Source organism: Mustela lutreola, chromosome 1, assembly GCF_030435805.1.
Source record: "Mustela lutreola isolate mMusLut2 chromosome 1, mMusLut2.pri, whole genome shotgun sequence".
In the NCBI taxonomy this organism is placed as follows: Eukaryota; Metazoa; Chordata; class Mammalia; order Carnivora; family Mustelidae; genus Mustela; species Mustela lutreola.
In genome coordinates this window covers 9,908,660-9,926,382 of record NC_081290.1, presented here as the reverse complement: position 1 = coordinate 9,926,382, position 17,723 = coordinate 9,908,660, and the positions used below count along the sequence as shown (strand labels likewise).

The 17,723-nt window shown below is 41.6% G+C and overlaps 1 long non-coding RNA gene across 1 annotated transcript; it reads left to right on the top strand.

Annotated features, from left to right (window-relative positions):
• The first annotated feature begins 45 nt into the window (after nucleotides 1–45).
• LOC131818996 (uncharacterized) lies at nucleotides 46–6,804 on the top strand. The gene is made up of 3 exons (XR_009349009.1): nucleotides 46–165; nucleotides 2,982–3,151; nucleotides 6,414–6,804. It is a non-coding gene; the product is annotated as an uncharacterized LOC131818996 (long non-coding RNA).
• The last annotated feature ends 10,919 nt before the right edge of the window (nucleotides 6,805–17,723 follow it).

Here is a 17,723-nt window from a genome sequence, read left to right as displayed (position 1 = left end):
CCTAAATAATAATTAGATATATAATCATTTGCTCCTTCCATGTTGTGGGTGACGAGAGCACGTACTCTGAGCAGCAGATACCCTGGAATCCGTCGTCTGCTGTCCTCCACGGTTTCCAGTTTCCTCCTGGTCCTGTGAGCTTCTCTTACTTCCCTAGTGAGAACGGTAAGTTTGTTGATGGAATGCTTTTGTTTTAAATGCTTTTGGCTCTACCCCATGCTGAACAGACAAGCAGGGACACAACAGGTGCAGGGTTGAATTATGCATTCGGACTGATTTCAGAACAGAATCTGGGAAAATCACAGAAAGGCACCCTTCTCTGTGCATATCCTCTTTGCAATGTTCGCTTCAGAGTGTCTTTGTATCTACTGTTGGGAAAGAGGCGAAATAAGAATTAGGGTTTCCGTGGCACAGAATTTTGAATGGGGGGGGGTGAGGTTAAATAAGTGTCAATAAGCACAAGAGAGTATAAGAACCCTGACTGCACATAGAGAACACCGTATGGGGGCCGCCTGGGTGGCTCAGTGGGTTAAGCCGCTGCCTTCGGCTCGGGTCGTGATCTCGGAGTCCTGGGATCGAATCCCGAATCGGGCTCTCTGCTCAGCAGAGAGCCTGCTTTCCTCTCTCTCTCTCTGCCTGCCTCTCCATCTACTTGTGATTTCTCTCTGTCAAATAAATAAATAAAATCTTTAAAAAAAAAAAAAAAAAAAAGAAAAGAAAAAGAAAAATAGCCTTAAAAAAAAAAAAAAAAAAGAGAACACCGTATGGGTATGAAGGACCTTGAAAGGATGAGCTCAAAGTGGCCAAGCCAAAGCCTGCTCAGACTGGCAGGCCTGAACCAAGGGCCGCCAGCAGAATTCAGTACAGGGGATAAGCAAGCCAACTGGGGACAAAGAGAGAGGGAGTTTCATTTGGGTTCTCCGATCAAGGTTACTGCTTTATAACCTGTGTGCCAAGAAAGATTATAGATGAAGGGAGGAGTGAGAAATTTGGGCCCCCTCTTGATCATTCAGACTTACCCCAACGCTCAAAACAAAATGGAGTGATGCATGTGAACTGCTAGCTGCTGCACTACTGTTCCCGCCAACTCCAGAACTTCTTGAGAATCTTATAAACCCCAAAGAACATTAATGTCAAATAGATTCATGGTCTTGTGATTTATATGGGCACATAAATACAAGTCTTTACGTCTACAGCGTTTCCCCTTTCATTTCAAGGGAGGGAACACCTGAATTTGATCTCTGAATAATTTTGTGATTAATTTGCTATTATTTAAGATGCTTGGGAAGTCGATGTAACATGTAGCATGAAATAAGGATGCATAATCTATTTTTCAAACACTGAACAGATTTTAAATATTTAAAGTTTTTAGAGAAACAGTTCTGAATATCTTCCTTGTGTCTCATAATGACATTAAAATTTTAATACAAAAAAAGCAATAAATGTATAAAATTGTGGGGCACAGGAGATTGTAATCAGCATATCAAGTACATTTTGCAAATATATGGAAGATGGGAAGTGGATAGAATCACAGTGATGGATAAACTACAAAAGAGCACAGAACACACAGAGGGCAGACTGCAGAGAACCGAGAAACCTTTCTCCTGAACAAGCAAGGTTTTCCCGTCCTGACAGCCCTACTCATCACCTTTCATGTCCTGTCCTCCTACCGCCAAATACAAAAGCATTTGCCTAGAGGCTGAATTATAATTGTAGTATTTATATGCTGCTGACAAAAACAGAAACAGACTAGTGTAGTTGTTAGTTTTGAGTGTGTTGAGGTATAGGTCCTCTAAGATCAGTGCCCTAAAAATTCAACATAAAATCAGATTTTTTAAAAAGACTTTATTTATTTATTTGACAGACAGGGATCACAAGTAGGCAGAGAGAGAGGGAGAGGCAGGCTCCCCGCCGAGCAGAGAGCAGGCTATGGGGCTCCATCCCAGGACCCTGAGATCATGACCTGAGCTGAAGGCAGAGGCTTTAACCCACTGAGCCACCCAGGTGCCCCCATAAAATCAGACTTTTAAAAGAAACATAAAATTGATGGGATTGAGGTTTCCTAGCACATGCAATGACAGCACGTCAAGGATCACAGAAGACGGACGTTCCTGTTTCCACTCCATTCTGGATTCACTCCTACCAGAAAGTCACTCACATATCTTCGGAAACTATATTTCCGAATGAATGATTCTGTGCATCAGCCGAAAACCCTTGTTTTCTCTTTTCTCCAAACATAAACATAAGGAGGACCACACAGGTTAAATCTTCCCTTGCTAACACCCTGTTAAGTTCTTTGGCTTATGGTACTTACTTAAGTATGGCTTTGCCGTGTATGCCCAATGGCGATACTGCATGATGTTCTCAAACACCGCAGGGGATAATTTTAGAAAGACCACAAGGCCATCTTTCTGCTCCTAGTGTGCAGATCAGGGTCTTATCTTCTCTTCCCTGAGAGAATCAGGATAATCACAAGTAATAGGAAAATTACTGTATACCGTAATTTCTGATTCGTATACAAGTCTACAGCGCTTAGAATAGCCGGGACAAAGAGAAAGGCATGGCAGTGTCCGCTTCACTTTGTGCTCATTTGCTGAGCTGTCAGGTATCTGCAGACAATGTCGTCTTTTCATTCCCCGGTTTACTGCACTATCGGCTATATGCTTGGAGTCTGAGGAGTAGTTCTGTGAATTGCTTCCTTTTTGTCTTTGATGACTCATCTATAAACAAACACCAATGTGACAGGCATCTTAAGGACACTAAAAGCAAAATACGCATGAGATCGTTTTAGTCCATTTGATACTGTAAACTTGGCATATGCTATAACTTAGTATTGTCAGTGATTTTCTTTTATTATCAGAAACTGTGAATTCGTTATTGAAGATTTAATAAACTTAAGTATGTAACATTTAATAAACTTAGGTGCCTCAAGTTTTCGTCTTTGAAATGACCAAAGGAGTGTTTTTCTATTATTTTTTCAGCTGAAAAACTTTTCAACTGAAATACCACACTGAAGGACAAAATAACAGAAGTAGAATGTCCCCACTGGGATGGAGATGAAGCTTCCTGCTTTCCTGCACCGTCTCACACCTCCCTCGAGTCCCTCTCCGGATTCTGTGCTCTGGGAAACACATCTGAAACCACCAGCCAGGTCATCTCTAAGTTTATTTTCAACTCCTGATATCTAGATGGTATAAAAACAGGAAACCTGGGCACCTGGGTGGCTCAGTGGGTTAAAGCCTCTGCATTCTGCTCAGGTCACAATCCCAGGGTACTGGGATCGAGCCTCGCATCGGGGGGCTCTCTGCTCAGCAGGAGTCCTGCTTCTCTTCCTCTCTCTCTGTCTGCTTCTCTGCCTACTTCTGATATCTGTCTGTCAAATAAATAAATAAAATCTTAAAAAAAAAAAAAAAACAGGAAACCCCCAATGCCACAACTCAAAGGGATTATGCTATTTAACAGGAAGGAGATACATCATGTCCATAAAATTTGCACTTGATGAATATTCATACACAAAGGTGACGTATTAGGAAAACCAGGTTTCAGTGTGAGATTAAAACCATTAAGAAGGAACCAAGAACTTCAAAAGCCTTTCTACTCAAAGTGTGGTCCACGGAGCTGTGTCACCTATTAGATAGGTAGGCTCCCAGGCACTGCCACACGTACTGATCAGGATCTGAGCTTTAACAAGATGTGTCAGTGATTCATTTTATCTTAAGAATTTGAGGTTAAGCACACCAAGTAGTGGCTCTCAATACTGACTGCCCATTGGAATCACCTGGAGAATTTTGAAGAAACAATGATTCTTGCTCACCACCTCCAGATACTCTTAGTTGGTCTGTAGTGGGACAGTGATAGTTTTACATAATTTCCAAGTGAAAACACCATTGAGTGAAAAGCACCATTTGAAATAAACAATAGGATCCCCAACTTGAGAAAAGTAAGAAAATCTCCCAGGCAAAACCAAACAGGAGGCATGTTTCCATCTGGTCCCCAGAGGAGAGAGCTATGTATTGTCATTAGTGACAGAGACACTATTAAAAAAGCACCCGTGTCACCTAATAGTGATCTGACCAGCATCAGTGGGGATGCGTGCTGGCTTTCTGAAGCATGTATATGAAGATGTCAAGACTCATCTGACAAAATAATGGTTGAGTCTTGTGGAGACAGAGATATAAAAACATTAACTGTGAAAAATGAAGAGATAGATGGCTAATTAAGATAGTTTCAAGGGATTTTGAGTTTCAGATCATAAACTATGAAAGCAATTTGAGGCGTGTGTGGCTAACCATCTCCTGAAGGATGAAAGAAACTTTTTCTATTTTCAGTTAAATAAGAGTTAATTTGTCCATGACTGATTCCTTCCAGCTTCTTTGTTCAGAGAAGATGCTGGCCTCCAACGGAGCGTTATGGGAAGCAACTAGAGTCAAAACCTTAAGGTAATTAATTCAAGGATATCAAGGAAGCAGACCGGGCCACTGGCCCATCATGATATATAGTTAAAAATGCAAGACTTCAAGCCTAGACCACTCATTACACCAGAGGAGGGCTTCATGATTTTCCAAACAATGAATGTGACGTGGCAAAATTGGGATGGATCTTAACCCATGGTTATGATACAGCAGCTCTGCTTATCATGTAGTTGAAGTACCACATCGTGGTAGAGTCTCCTTCCTAGCATCTGATGTCTGCTGTGACCAGGTCCCCATGTTTTCTTCCAGAACTGTAGGCACTTTAGCAACACACACTTCATACTGATACTCTGTGACTTTGTCCTCACAAGTACTATTCCATAGGACCAGATATGTGTGACTCCCAGTGTTTTCCCAACAAATATGTTTGCCGGAGAATTGTAAAAATTATCAATAAAGATACAAAATGAAGTTGGCAGGAAAGAGATGAAAATATCCAAAGAAAACTGAGAGATGGGTACTATGGAAACTGTGATAATTAATTTTATGTATCATTTCGGCTGGGCCACGTGTCCAGATAGAGGATTAACCATTATTGTGGTAGTCTCTGTGAGGGTGTTTTGGGATGAAATTACCAGTGGATATTGAGTAAAGCAGATTGCTGTCCATATTGTGGGTGGGATTCACCCAATCAGTTGAAGGCCTGAAGAGAACAAAAGACTGACTTCCTCCAAGCTAGAGAGAATTCTTGCTAACAGATGGGTTGCATGGTCACCAGCCTGCCAGTCCACCCTGGAGATTTCAGATTTGCCTCTTTCTACAATCACATAATCATGTGAGCCAATTCCTTAAAACACACACACACACACACACACACACCCTATTGGTTCTGCTTCTCTGGAGAACTCTGACTAATGCAGAGCACAGATACAACATAGGGGCAAAGATTGTCAAGTAATCCTAGTAGGAAACAAAGGAGCTAAGTATCAGAAGCAATAATTTGGAATTTAAAGGTCTCCATGCCAATTCATAGATGTGGTGATAAACAAACATGAATTTGAAGTGTTTACTCCTGGTGACAAGTAGGTCTTCAGCATCACTAAGATGATGACTCTGAACTTAAAATGACAATATGATGTAGATCAAATGTAGGTGATTTATAAGAAATCAATTAAATTATTCATATGTAACAATAATGAATGATTAAGAAGCAAAATTTCTAAAGAAGCAAAAAAATGTTTTTTCTGTTTCTTCATCTATAATACAATGAATTTGAGTCAGATATTTTTCTTTCTTTTTTTTTTTTTTTTTTTTTTTTAAGCCAAATAATTTCTAAACATGCTCTGAGAAGACAACATAAAGGATTAGATGGTCAAACCAGACGCCTACACATCAGAAAGCCCTCCCTAGTATCAGGCTTTCCTGATAGTTTCAAGGATACAAGCATCTGTGAGGTCGATGTGAAGCAGGAAAAGTCTGGACCCTCCAATGCAACACGTAGTATGCTGTGGCCCCACACCATATGACGTGCGTGATCTCTTTGCTATATATTTCTCAGATGTATTTTCGTTGTCTTGGAACTTCTGTCATACTTTATTACAGTTGGATTCCCTCTATAAAGTGTATTAATCATGACTATGTCCCTTTACAAATCTTTTCATCGTCTCTCAATAGCTCAATTATTTCTTTTCCCTTCATCACCCAGGGTAATTAGAAAATCTTTTACAAGTATTATTGGAGACATTTTATCAACTGTAATTTTTTTTTTAAAGATTTTGTTTCTTTTCAGAGAGACAGAGAGAGGGAGGGAGAGCAGAAGCAGAGGGAGTGGCAGGGAGAGGGAGAAGCAGTTTCCCCGCTGAGCAAGGAGCCGGAGGTGGGGCTCCACCCAGGCCCAGAACTGATTTAAGCAGAAGCGGATGCTTAACTGACTGAGCCACCCAGGCATCCCTCCACTGTAATTTTTTTAATTCTAAATTTAACTTCTGTTTCTGACTGTAGAGAGCAAGATGGGGTCCCTTATGTCAAGCAGTGATGCAAGCAGCCAAGGGTATTGAGCTACGACCGGGTATGGTGGAAACTAGCACAGCTAACCCACGCAGAACTGACAACCAGCAGAACCAGAGGAAGTCTGCAAAGGGCCAAGACTGATAAACTCCTATAAAAAGGGAGGATTTTTGAGCAAACTGTCAGACTTTCTAGATGCTGACCCTCTCGTGTCTGACCACATCAAAAGGTTGTAGAAGGTTCACCTTGAGTAATCTCTGAGCAGAACAGATCCTTCCCCGCTTGAACGTGGGAAGCACCAAGTTCAAGTTGGATCTGAGTCAGACCGAACCAAGACCTCATCTTGACTGCGCGCTCACGTTTGGTTTGTTAACTTTCTAGCCCGTGTTTGTCTTACTGTTGCATGACTTGTCGCGTGCTTTGCTTTGTGTGATCTGTGAGAAGTCAAGTTAAACGCGCCACGGAATCTCATTGAGTTTGGAATTCTGACCCTGTTTTACAATTGTGTTAAACTTGCTTAGTGACTGAGTAAAGCTGACATTGTGGAAAGACACAACTCGTGTGTGCGCCTTCACTGATTTGAAGACCCAATTCGTGTAATACTCAAGGCAGCTAATTGGTTGGTCTCAGCTTTCTTAAATGATGTCTCCTCCCAGAAGAGAACTGTCTACACACGAATTTATCAAGCCCTTGTCATACTATAGAGTGGTGGCAAAGAGACAGAAATACTTCATGTACCATACATCAGTTAAAAGTATCCATTCCTTCCCTAAAGAAACATTTTCCTTATATGCACATCCTTGGTGATTAGAGCAGTGACCAGAGGTCAATGTTTGGTAATTTCTGCATTACATATCGTTTGTAGACATAACCATACCGATGAAATTCTAGAATCTAGGTGAGGTTTAGTGGGGTGAGATACAGAGCCGAGGACCAAGAAAGAATTCTTGAGACATCTTTGGTGCAAAATGGTGGTTTATTAAAGCATGGGGACAGGACCCGTTGGCAGGAAGAGCTGCTGCCTGGCTTGTGAGTGATGGCAGGTTTGCACCCTGGAGGGAAAAGGGAGGTTTCAACAGAACTTTCATATGCTAAAGAGGACCCACAAAGATACCAGATATGATACTGGAGGCCTTGCCATTGCCAAGGTCATTTCTCCCTCTAGCAAGGTATTAACTTTAAGATGGGTGGGAGATTCCTAAAGAAGGTCACAGATGTCCTACCCAGGAGTGGGGTGGGGGAAAGTTGGAGGGTGTCAGCTTTTGCTTTGTCCTTTGTCCTTTGGGCTTCTGTTCCCTCATCAATACAATTGATATCATTGCATAGTTCTCTACTGATACCAGCTTCCAGATGTTATTATGTAACATTGCTTAATTTCCCTTATAGACAAGTTTGTCCCTTTATCTGTCTTAACCACAAAGAAGGCAAATCTGTAGTACGTGGGCCATTCGTTAAAAATCATAAATTCACAACTGCCCCCTGGTAACTGAACTAACATGAGTTTGCTCCTTTGCGAGCTACAGACCGAGGGGGTAACTGACACCAGGAGGAGCCGACGCACAAAGGAAACTTGGCTGGCTGCAAACACGGAAGTCACGGGGAATGATTTCCACAGCTGTGACTCCCCGTGCAGGGGTGAAAGGGTTCTTTTTATTTAGGATTTAGGACAAATATTCAGAAAAGGGACCTTCGTCCTGGCATGTAACGGTGGGCATAAGGTTACCCAGATGAATGTAGAAAACGTATCACATGGTAATCCTAGGTTATCACATCCTAATCCTAGGTAATGGGGGGTGTGCTCCTCCTAGTGTGGAGACTTTAACACTCTCATGAAACAGGCAGCTGGGGCAAGTGGAAGGGGCTCTAGGCGTGCTTCATGAGCAGGTGTAAACCAGACGGGGTCTTGGGCTCCTTATCTCGGGTAAGGAATGCAGGGTCTTATTCCCCTCCGAAACAGCACTGGAAGTTTTTACCCTGGATTTGTTCTCTCTGATACGCTTGGGCTATTTCCTGGTCTGGTAGAGGCTTTTACAGTTTTTGCAACCCCCGGATTCCTTTGAAATCCTTAACTATTGAGGTTTTTGCATTTCTCTGTCATTCTGACACTTCTAAGAAGTTCTGCAAGCATTGATTCTGGGGCATGTAGGGCAAAGTTCAGGAAAGGGATGGGGCAGGGGGACGGCTAGCTGGGGACTAAAATGACTTGTGTCCCAAAGCTGTGTCTGTCTTTGGGGACCCCTGACGGTTTACACAGAGATACACAACGGGGACTTGGGCTTACCATAGCATCCTCATCAACGCACCCACTAGCCTGGCTTTAATCGAAAATCTGTTTTTCCTCCTATGCAGGGAAAACCCAGATCTTCTCTGGGTGGTTCTCCCCTGTGAGTCTCCTTTGCTCTCATTCTGCCAACTCAATTCTCACACCAACCGCCCAGAGATGGCATCAGATCCCAGGTTAAGCCTCAGTCCCACAGGACTGCTCTCCATCCTGCTCCCTCCCCTTCGGACTGGAGTGGAAAGCCTGAGTTATCACCTGAGCTTACGACCAACCAGCTACAGACTGGAGGTTCCAACAACCCTCTCCGTAGGTTTGTTAGAGCAGCTCATAGAACACAGGGAAAGAGTTACTTAAATTTCCAGTCTGTTATGGGGTGCCTGGGTGGCTCAGTGGGTTAAGCTCTGCCTTTGGCTCAGGTCATGATCCCAGGGTCCTGGGATCGAGCCCCACATCAGGCTCTCTGCTCTGTGGGAAGCCTGTTTCCCTTCCTCTCTCTCTCTGCCTGCTTCTCTGCCTACTTGTGATCTCTGTCTTTCAAATAAATAAATTAAAATCTTAAAAACAAAAACTTCCAGTCTGTTAAAGTGGTGTGGGAAACAAAGGCAGAAGGAAATGTAGATCGAATTAAATGTCCTTATAACCTGAAGCCCATCAACAAATTATTGTGGCAGGCAGAGCACAACATTCTTGCAAGAAGCTCCCAACCCTTTTCATTTTAATGCCTTGCTGAAGGTAAAAACTACCTTGGTTGGACAAACAGCAAACAGTACTCCATGAGTCTTCTTTCACATGTAAAAATCCTTTCGGAAGTCCCCATGTCTTTACTTCCCCTCCCCCCAAAGTATATAATCCGTTGCCCCTCACAATCTTGACTATTGGGTTCCTACCCCACCAAACACACCAACATCCCAAAACTACATCCAAAGGATACGATAAAGGATACAGATGAATAGCAGGATGAAGAGATAAATGAGTAAGGTCAGGAAGGACCCTAAGAACGGGAGCTTCTGTAACCCTGGAGTTGGCTGTGTCCTCCGCCTGGCAGTTCTCCTAACCCCGTCCTTTCGGATTTTTAAGCAGGAGGCTTCATTAGATAGGCATGGTTGATGACATCATTGGCCATTAGCTATTGATTCAACTTCTAGCTCCTCCCCCCCTCCCCAGAGGTCCTGCTGGTGGAGTACTGAAAGTTCCAACCCTCTAATCAGGGGGTGGGTGCCCTGGCAACCGACCTCAGCCTTAGGTTACCTAAGGGCTTTGCAAGTCGCTCCATTAATGTAATAAAAAATACCTTGAGTACTCTTAGCACAGGACGTTCCAAGTGTTTCAGGAGTTGGTACCAGGGACAGGGTCAAACACCAAATATATGTGTGTGTGTGTGTGTGTGTATCTTATTATAAATCACAATATCACACACTCCTAGATTGACCTTTATTTTAAGATTTTATTTATTTATTTATGTATTTATTTATTTGAGAGAGAGCGCACAAGCAGGCAGAGCAGCAGAGAGAGGGAGAGGGAGAAGCAGGCTCTCCATTGAACAAGGAGCCGGATGAAGAACTCTATTCTAGGACCCCGGAATCATGACCTGCGCAGTAGGCAGACGTTTAACCAACTGAGCCACCCAGGAGCCCCTAGACTGGTCTTTAAAGACATAAGATGGCATAGTGCTCAGAAAAGCCAATAGTCTGTCCCTGGGTGAGGGCATAAGCTATCTCCTAGCATTAAACTCATTTTATTAGTCCATTCACTTACAGGCTTGATCCTCAGAACTATGAACCAGCAGGCAGCGCTGTGTCACTACATTTATCCAGAAAATTGTGATGGAATCTTTAGATAAAGCTTTGAAGTTCTTCTCTGGAGAATACAGTTCTGCCATTTCCCCAGCATCAGCCATTAGTCACAGTTGTTTGTTACTAATAAATAAACTTAATGTGAACTCTATTTATTAGTGCATAGCCATAATGCTAACTAAATATAGTACTGTTTATGATAATCAATAAGTAAATTACCCATCAATAACTAAATAAGGAGGGGTGCCTGGGTGGCTCAGTGGGTTAAGCCTCTGCCTTCTGTCCAGGTCATGGTCTCAGGGTCCTGAAATCAAGCCCCGTATCAGGTTCTCTGCTCAGTGGGGAGCCTACTTCCTCCTCTCTGTCTCTCTCTGCCTGCTTCTCTGCCTACTTGTGATCTCTCTCTCTATGTCAAATAAACAAATAAAATATTGAAAAGGAAAGAAAGAAAGAAAAAAGCAGGTGTAGAGAAATCTGTCCCACTGGAAGGATTTATAATTATGTGAAACGTAAATGACTTGCCGGTAGCCTCAGAGAGGAGGCAACAATGCTAAATTGATTCTTTGGCTTTGTTACAATCCTATGCTTCACAGGGCCACAAAACCTCACCAGACAATTCGTAATGTTGCTCAGCTGCAGTAAAGTCTTAAGGCGTATGCTGTCAGCGGTGCCCCACAGAGCCTTAAATCTAGGAGTCGGCTCATTTTGCAGATAAAAATCACTCGCTACTGCACAAAACAAAAACAAAACCGGACAATTTCAAGCTGAGAACAGAACAGCAGACAGAGGAGTCCAGCGTTTGCAGAGCGAACAAAACCTCGGACTGAGCAATTAACTGCAGGATTCTCCGGAGTCTCTGCTTTTGTCCCTAGAATCTCAAGACGCTTTTACACAATGAAATTGACTCTAGCCCCTCGCTGGCTTTAATAATTCCAATTTAAAACAAAGGAACAAATACCTGCCTAACGTATCAACAGGACAGTGAGAGCCCGAACCCAAAGGTTTGTCAAAAAGATTAGAAGTTTATTTTTTCCTTTGGGTAAGGCTAACTAGCTAACACAAATGGCTACCGTAAATACCAAGTAAATTTAGGATAAACCCCACGTGTCATATGGTGCTGTCAAGTCCTTGTACTTGAGGACTCGTTACTGTTCACCTGCGAGCAGGTCTGTCATGGGTTCTACCTGTTTGGTGGCATAAGAGCATGAGATTTCTCTGTCTTTACAGTCTCTGTGATGAATTGCCTGTGATGTGTATCAAATCCCGATTTAATGCTTATTCAGTAATAAAACTATCTTCTTTCTCTCCTATGGCTTTAGAGAGGTTTTCTGGTTTGACAGGAGATTTTATTTTTAATTATGTTTCCCCAATACGTACAGACTACTCCTACTGTTTCAGAACCAGCATTCAGTGTGTGGGGAGGTGTGTCCCTTTTCGTTCTCAGAGTGGGTCCGTCAATGCCCTGACTTAGTCAAATGGAGGAGGTCAGCTGTCATACTGACTGCAGACAACTGCTCAAGGAAGTTCTCAGCCACTTGGACATCAGTCAGCAAACACAGTCCATTCTGCAGTATCTGTCATACTAATGTACCAATAATGATGCACCAGCCTTCTGCTATGTTCTCTGTAAAGAGGCTGAGTTCTGAACACACACCCTTGGGATTCTGCAGTCAGTAGCTGTGGCTTCCTCCTAACTATTTAGATTATCATCAATTGAATTACTTCATGAATGAACATAACATCTTTGCGGGTCGCCAAAAGAGCATTGGAAGGCTTACAATACCAGGGGAAAAACAGTCTTACTGAGTTTGTGGGGTTTTTTTTTTCCCCCTCTAATTCCCTTTTAGAGGGCCATTAAGAAAATGCTCACTAATTTTCTCTCTACCTGCTTTTTTCTGCCTACTAAGGTGTTTTACCCAGCTCTAAGTCTATTTCCACCATATCCCATGGTTAAGTTTCCTCCCTCCCCCTGTAATCTACCCGGGATTTTTCCCACTTTAGTCCAGTGCTGGGTAGGCAGCCATCCTGACATGCGGGTCCCCATCGTGTTTTTACATCTCAGTCTGTCTGAACGGCTGTAACAAAATACCACAGACCGGGTGGCTTAAACAACATTCATGTCTCCCAGGTCTGGAGGCTGGGAAGTCCACAATCAAAGTGCTGGGGGTTTTAGTTCTTGGTAAGGACACTCTTTCCGGCTTGCAGACTTTTGCTGTAGCCTTTCAGGACAGAGACAGCACTCTAGGCTCTTCCTCTTCTGACCCCATCACGGGAACACTACCCTTGCAAATTCATCTAAACCTAAATATCCCCGAAAGGCCCACCTCCTAATACTATCCCATTGAGGGTCAGGGATTAAAATAAGAATTCTGAGGAGGACACAAACTTTCATTTCATAACACATTCCATCCTTTTTTCTTACCAAATATTATATTAGCCATCGTGATTCATGGGTCTAAAAAACCCATGCCAACAGTCTGATAAATGAAAGAATTGGATTGTTCAGATACCCACAGATCAGAAACCTTGCTCAGAATTAAGAATTACTAATTATTTCAAGGGTATAAAAATTAAGAAGTATGGATAGAGCCTGGAGAAATCCAGAATCTCTACTTAGCTCTCCAAGTCCTATCTTGCTACACCAAGATGGGAGTGGTTGATGCTGAAAACATAAATTATAGAAGTACAAGTTGGTTGAGACTAGGTTTTCTTTGGTGATATAATAATATGTACTATGTTTAAGAATCCCCTTATGGTTGGCCTCCCTCTCTCCTTTTATCTTGTTCTATTTCCCTCCCATCCTCTATGATCCTGTTTTGTTTCTTAAATTCCACATATGATAATTATCTCTCACTGATTGACTTATTTCACTCAGCATAATACCCTCCTGCTCCATCCATGTCATTGCAAAGATTTTTTTTTTGATGGCTGAGTGGTATTCCATTGTGTATATGTGTGTATACACACACAAACACACACACACACTCACACACTACAGGGAATGTATATTAAGTGAAACATGGATATATTTTAGAACATCCAAAAGAAAGCAAGGAGAACAATATGAAGAATGATTGAGGACCTTAAGATCAGTTAATCTGGGGAAAAGACCAAACAAGAATTAGGCATAGAAACTAACAGAGAAAGATTTCACTTCAGAAACAAGGAAAACTTTTCAAGTAACTAGAGCTCTCTAAACAAAACTGATTTGTGAGCGAAGCTGGAAAAGATGGCACCCAAAGCCCTTTTTCTGATTGTCTATATTTCATTCCAATAGAGAAAAACTTACATAAGCAAAATAACTCCCAAAGTCTATGAAACCCATTTTTTGTTTAGCCAAAAAAATTCCTTTGAGACTTTGCATAACTTCAGAGGAAATGTTGATATAAATATAGTTATTAATAGCACTGAAGTCAGAACACAATAGTGACTAACATTTAACAGAAAAGAAGAAATATTAAATGTCAAGATTTTTATGTCTTTTTATAATGTATGCTGAACTATTCAGTACAGATAATAAAATATCTTCCTCCCTCTGAAGATTATTAATATAAACTATGACATCTCTGACAAATAACCAACTCTAAAGAAGTCTAGTAATTTTGTGGACAAACTACTAATTTAATTTCTTTTGACAGTAAAATGTTTATAGAGAACTATCCTAACTCACCACAGTGAATTATACTACTCCTTCATAAGCAACAATTTTCTTCCATCCTTAACATGAAAATTAGTAGCTCTTCATTTACTTCTGCATTCCCTTAGCACACATCTTGGAGAAAAGGTATCTTCTCCAAAACTATTCTAACCGCATTTGAGACTAGTTGCTTATAAAAGCTCAGTCGTGATTCAAGAGCTCTTTCCTCTGTGTGTTCATCACTTAGCATGTCTAGCCTTTTTCACAAGTCAAAAATTCCAGAACTGTGTACTCCTAAAATTGCAACACACTGATTTTGGCCCAGAAAACACATACAGAGATAGTACACAGCCATTGCACTTACAGGGATATACCTCATAATTAGGTGTAGGCAATTTAGTAAATCGTTTGTCAAGATCACTAGAGGGTGTGAATTCTATTTGAGCCCCACAGTATTTTCTAGGCCTTACCCACTTTTATGAATCTACTTCTCTTTCCCCCCCCCAATTCCATTTTGTGAGAAAGAATTGTTAAGGGCTTTTACATAAGGATACTGTAGTGTCTCGTGGAAAACTTAGGGTATTTTTTGAAGTGTCCATCAAGCTCACATCCATATTTTTTAAAATGCTTATTATAGATGTTCATGTTCAGTGTTCATGTTTGTACTGTTGTATTTCTGGAAATAACTGAGCAAGCCAGGATTGCACACCTGACTCAAGATGGGTTAGTGAGGGGAGAAGCAAGGAATATGACACGGTTCTCAGACAAATGATGAGTCTCTAGACCTCTGAACAGGTTTGCCAACAACTTGAGGAACCACCTAGTCTTCTGCCTGTGTTAACTACAGTCAGCCTCTCTGGCTCTTCGTTCTTCACCTGTAACCTTGGGCACTCTAGTCTGGAGACATGAGCTCATCAGGTAGTCAGAGAACATGTAGAGAGAGTTACAAGTGCCTTCTCAGGGATGTCTTGCTCATCGTGGGCCAAGAGTGTAAGCTCTTTCCCCAAACTCCTCCTCAATACTATTCAACATAGAGGATTTAATGACATTGTGTTGACTGATTCGTAGATGTTCATGCTGTCTAGATATAAACTGGGTTCTTGGTTCTTCACTTGTAACCTGATGCAGGTGAAGAGTCTGAGATATGATGCCATGATTAGAATGGCCACTGTTAGGGCCCCATCATGTATCACCCTACTCCTGACTGTTTTCTCTTTGCCATATGGCACTGTTGTTCTCTATTGGATACATTTAATCAGTGGCATGGAAATGAAGTGGAATGACAAGCTCTGTTCTATACAGAGAGTTTGGAGATACAAAATGAATTTCTGCTAAACCCAGAGAGTAAACAGATAGCAAACAACCTTCATTAACATCTTCTTCATTAACTTTGGATTTTCCAATGGCACAAATCTCTCCTTACAGAAACCCAATTTTTATATAAATATATGTAAGACAAATACAAGAAAATTCTTTCATGTGATTCCAAATGACACTTTTAGGTGAAAGGGGAGTCCTATGGAAAAGGAAGTGAGTAGCTGGAATCCAAAGGAACCTCTCAAACCTGCAAGCTCTCTGCCTTTCCACCTAGCCTTTATCCAGAGACAGAGGGAACCAAAAGCAGAGGCATAAGAACCTTGCATGGATTGCATTCACCTTCTACTAAACTCCTGAATGGAGGCTAAAGCATGTTCTAACATTAAAATCACATTTTTCAAAGTGCTTTTTTTTTAATCTCATTATTACCTCTTTATAATTCTCACTAAGGAAGACAGGATTAATGATGTTTACTAGCAACCTTTCAAACTTTATTTTTGTTATGGCTAAATTTTTTGAGTAATCAAAATTAGCTTCCATTTTACAGATGAAGAATCCCTCAAGGTCACACAGATAGTATGTGAGCAGTCAAGTCTGGGAATCAGGTCCCCTGATACAGAGTTGAATGCCATTTCTACCTTAAGTCACTGTCCCTGCCTAACTGAGAGTAAAACAAAACAAAAACATAGGGTACTACTAAAAAAAAAAAACAAAAAACAAAAAAACCCACATAATTTTGGTGAATTAGCTTTTAACTTCAATTATTTCCTCAATGACACACCTTAACTCATTTTAATAGCTAATTATGTGATAGACAATCTTCTAATTGATTTTATATTAACTCATTCAATACTAAATACATCAGATAATCAGATCAAAGAAGTCAGAGAAGAACATGCCTATGAGGTAAACAGTATTGTTAGCCCCATTTGACACCGGAGGAAACTGAGGGTCAGAAAGTTAAATTGTCCACAGTTACGTAGACAGGGAGTGGTGGCTCTGTGATGGGAACCCAGAACCTCCAAACAACTACTGTATTATGCAGACTCCCCAGGGATCCTATAACTCATTCAATGTCTCCCACTTCAAATGCTTAAGACAGGCCTCACTTCATTGCTTCCTCATATTTTGCACCTACTTTCTCCCTAATTTTTTAAATTTCATATTTTAAAACTTGAAGAGACACAAAAATAAAGTCACCCATAATTCTACCAATAATGCAAAAGCTAGCACTGTTCTCATTTGCATTTTGGAATATTTCTGTCTTTTCTCATACTTTCCTTTCTTTTTCTTTTTTACAAATCTGAATTATTTTTCATTCAAGCTTTAGGGTCTGTGGGTAGAGAAGAAATCCTGTTATCATAAGACCCCAGTCCCAAGTACTTCTGAAAGTCCCAACGGGGATCTAGCCAACGCTAGCTGGTCAGCTAAATGCCCAGAGTTATGTTGTAGATAACACGGTTCTGCTGGGTGCTGGTGCTGCTATCCTGCAAATGCTAAGATACCAAATGGATGTCACTTCTTTCCACTGGTCACTGCTGTCTCCACTGGCCACCACTGCCACACATCTATCCAATTTGGATCCCTCAAATTGCCAAAGCGCACAGCAAACAAGCGGAGAAAGGTAGAAGCTCCTTCCCTGGAGGAATGAATGCCTGAATGAGGGAGCCCCTGAGACCCTGCTGGGACCACAGTGGTTTGCAAAGTTTCACCCTAGCAATTGTTTCCGTTTCTCCTCCAGCTAGCATGCAGAGTGGATCTGTAGAGGGTCAGCCGCCATGCGAATCACAGTTTCTAGCTGGGCTCACTGTGGTTCCGTATTCACAGGAGAGTCCTGATTCCTGTGCACCAAGACTTCTTGGGCTAACTGGCTCATGCATCAGACAAGCAAACAAGCCTGAGGATCTCCCACAAGGCCCGTTATTGGCCAACAAGCAAATGATTGTGAGCTTGATGAGTTGTTGTCTCCTCCTCCTGGCCCAGGCCGTGTGCCCATCTGCACTGCATTCTTTAACACATTCCCTCCTTGGCAGCAAGATGCTTGTCTTTTTATATTTACTCTGTAGCTAGACAAAAATGATATCAACCACTTTTAAGGATTTTCTATTGTCAGTGACACTGAACACCTGCTATGTTTGCTAGCCATTGTTATTTGCTCAATAATCTATGTATGTCTTTTAGACATCTTTCAAGATACTACTGCTCAGCTAAATCCATGCATAAGAACTCTTCATATGTTAAGAATTCATTATTTTACTGGCTTCATTAATTTTTAG